Below are 3,965 nucleotides of genomic sequence, written 5' to 3' on the forward strand. Positions count from 1 at the left end.
AGAGCCAGCTTAGATTTGAGTCAGGTCCGGGTTGCCGGTTCTTGAGGGAGGAGGAGCACTGGTGTGGCAGAGCTTGCTGTGTAGAAATAGCTCTGAAAACAACAGAGCAGCCCCTCAAGCTTGGACAAGGTACTCTCTACTCTACAAGCAGTCATACCCCACTGAAAAACTCAAAGTTCAAGTAAGTTGGCTGGGAACATGGCCAGGCAGCGAAAACGGACTCAGATTCAGACTCAGACTTTGGAATGTTTCTTTGGTGACAAAGAAGACCAAAACATATAGTCAGAAGAAGTCAACAAAGTCAAGGAGCCTACATCAAAAGCCACCAATAAAAACATTAACTGGTCTCAGGCCATGGAAGAGCTCAAAAAGGATTTGGAAAAGCAAGTTAGAGAAGTAGAGGAAAAATTGGGAAGAGAAATGAGAAGGATGCAAGAAAACCATGAAAAACAAGTCAATGACTTGCTAAAGGAGACCCAAAAAAATACTGAAGAAAATAACACCTTAAAAAATAGACTAACACAAAAGGCAAAAGAGCTCCAAAAAAAAAAACAATGAGGAGAAGAATTCCTTGAAAGGCAGAATTAGCCAAATGGAAAAGGAGGTGCAAAAGACCACTGAAGAAAATACTACCTTAAAAATTAGATTGGAGCAAGTGGAAGCTAGTGACTTTATGAAAAATCAAGATATTATAAAACAGAACCAAAGGAATGAAAAAAAATGGAAGACAATGTGAAATATCTCATTGGAAAAACCACAGACCTGGAAAATAGATCCAGGAGAGATAATTTTAAAATTATAGGACTACCTGAAAGACATGATCAAAAAAAAGAGCCTAGATATCATCTTTCAAGAAATTATGAAGGAGTACTGCCCTGATATTCTAGAGCCACAAGGCAAAATAGAAATTGAAAGAATCCATCGATCACCTCCTCAAATAGATCCCAAAAAGAAATCTCCTAGGAATATTGTCGCCAAATTCCCGAGCTCCCAGATCAAGGAGAAAATACTGCAAGCAGCCAGAAAGAAATAATTTGAGTATTGTGGAAACACAATCAGAATAACCCAAGATCTGGCAGCTTCTACATTAAGAGATTGAAGGGCTTAGAATACGATATTCCGGAGGTCAATGGAGCTAGGATTAAAACCAAGAATCACCTACCAAGCAAAACTGAGTATCATGCTCCAAGGCAAGATATGGATTTTCAATAAGATAGAGGACTTTCAAGCTTTCTCAGTGAAAAGACCAGAGCTGAATAGAAAATTTGACTTTCAAACACAAGAATCAAGAGAAGCATGAAAAGGTAATCAAGAAACAGAAATTGCAAGGGACTTACTAAAGTTGAACTGTTTTGTTTACATTCCTACATGGAAAGATGACATGTATAATTCATGAGACCTCAGTATTAGGGTACCTGAAGGGAATATGCATGTATATATATAGATATAGATATAGATAGATATATAGATATAGATATAGATAGATAGATATACAGAGAGAGAGAGAGAGAGAGGGCACAGGGTGAGTTGAATATGAAGGGATGATATCTAAAAAAATAAAATCACATTAAGGGATGAGAGAGGAATATAGTGAGAGAGGGAGAAAGGGAGAGATAGAACGGGGTAAACTATCTCACATAAAAGTGGCAAGACAAAGCAGTTCTGTAGGAAGGGAAGAGGGGGCCAGTGAGGTGGAATGAGTCAATCTTGCTCTCATCGGATTTGACCTGAAGAGGGAATACCATACACACTCAGTTGGGCATCTTACTCCACAGGAAAGAAGGAGGAAGAAGATAAAAAACGGGGGACAATAGAAGGGAGGGCAGATAGGGGGAGGAGGTAATCCAAAACAAACACTTTCAAAAAGGGACAGGGTCAAGGGAGAAAATTGAATAAAGGGGGATAGGATAGGAAGGAACAAAATATAGTTAGTCTTTCACAACATGAGTATTGTGGAAGGGTTTTACATAATGATACATGTGTGGCCTATGTTGAATTGTTTGCCTTCTTAGGGAGGGTGAGTGGGGAGGGAGGAGGGGAGAGAATTTGGAACTCAAAGTTTCAAGAACAGATGTTCAAAAAAAAAAGTTTTTGCATGCAACTAGGAAATAAGGTATACAGGCAGTGGGGCACAGAAATCTATCTTAACCTACAAGAAAGTAAGGGAAAAGGGGATGGGGGGAGTGGGGTGACAGAAGGGAGGGCTGACTGGGGAACGGGCAACCAGAATATATGCCATCTTGGCATGGGGGGAGGGTAGAAATGGGGCAAAAATTTGTAATTCAAACTCTTGTGAAAATCAATGCTGAAAACTAAAAATATTAAATAAATAAATAAAAGAAACCTTAAAAAGTAAAAAAAAATAAAATAAAATTACAATAATATTATTCTTGAAGTCTTTAAGAATAAATATATTTATGAAATAAATAAATTCAGGCCATGTTTATTATCTACATAAATGACTCTTAGCCTATAATGGAAAATGTGAGTTCTGATTTATTATGATTTAAATCAGGGCTGTCCAAAATGCGACCCACAGGCCACATGCAGCCCTCAGTGTGATTTATGCAGCCACCTAAAAACATAAAAATTTACATAAATGCTTTAGTAAACAAAGCCGAGCTACCTCAGAGCTCTCACTAACATGGCAAATCGAAATATATTGTCTATCATTTCAATAAAAACCTAAGGTTGGAGAGCCCTGATTTAAATCATGAATCTGTTTGTATATGTGCCCATCTTAATTATTCTAAATGTACCCCCAATAGTTTTCACGTGCATGGTAGAAAAGAGCTTACACTCTAAAGTCAGAGGTGGTTGTTATTACTCTTGTCATAGTTGTTGGGTCATTCCACACATGTCCAATTCTTCACAACCCCATTTGGGGTTTTCTTAGCAAAGATACTGGAGTGGTTTGCCATTTCCTTCTCCTGCTCGTTTTACAGATGAGGGAACTGAGGCAAGCAGGGTTAAGTAACTTGCCCAGGGTCACACAGTTAAGAAGTGTCTGGCCAGATTTGAACTCAGGAAAATGAGTTTACCTGACTCCAGGCCCAGCAGGTCCTGCAGTGATATTGGGCAGGTCACTTCAACTCTCCTGGCCTCATTTTCCTCTCAGTAAGGTCTTTTCTAGCTCTAGATCCTTCAACCTAGATGGCATGGTTTTTTGTAGCTATTTCTTTTCTTTAATAAATTTATTTATTATTTTTAGTTTACAACACTCAGTTCCACAAGTTTTTGAGTTCCAAAATTTTCTCTCCCTCCCTCCCCCACAAGATGGCCTGTAATCCAATGTAGCTTCCACATATTCCTTCACATTGAACTTATTTACATAATAGTCCAGTTGTAAAGAAGAATTATAATCAATGGAATGAATCATGAGAAAGAAGAAACGAAATCAAAAAAGAAGGAAAAAAATTTAATTCCCTTGATATTCTGGACCTTTTGCTCTTCCAGATAATTTTTGTTATTATTTTATCCAGCACTGTAAAATAATTTTTGGTAGTTTGATTGGTATGGCACTGAATAAGTAAATTAATTTAGGTAAAATTGTCATTTTTATTATATTAGCTTGGCCTAACCATGAGCAGCTGATGTTTTTCCATTTATTTAGATTTGACTTTATTTGTGTGAAAAGTGTTTTGTAATTGTGTTCATATAGGCCCTGGGTTTGTCTTGGCAGGTAGACTCCAAAATATTTTATAGTGTCTACAGTAACTTCAAATGGAATTTCTCTTTCTATTTCTTGCTGTTGGGCTTTGTTAGTAATATATAGGAATGCTGAGGATTTATGTGGGTTCATTTTATATCCTGCAACTTTGCTAAAGTTTTTTATTATTTCAAGTAGTTTTTTACTTGATTCTCTAGTATTCTCTAAGTGAATCATCATATCATCTGCAAAGAGTGATAACTTAGTTTCTTCTTTGCCTATTCTAATTCCTTCAATTTCTTTTTCTTCTCTTATT

Source organism: Trichosurus vulpecula, chromosome 1 (assembly GCF_011100635.1).
Source record: "Trichosurus vulpecula isolate mTriVul1 chromosome 1, mTriVul1.pri, whole genome shotgun sequence".
Taxonomy (NCBI): domain Eukaryota; kingdom Metazoa; phylum Chordata; class Mammalia; order Diprotodontia; family Phalangeridae; genus Trichosurus; species Trichosurus vulpecula.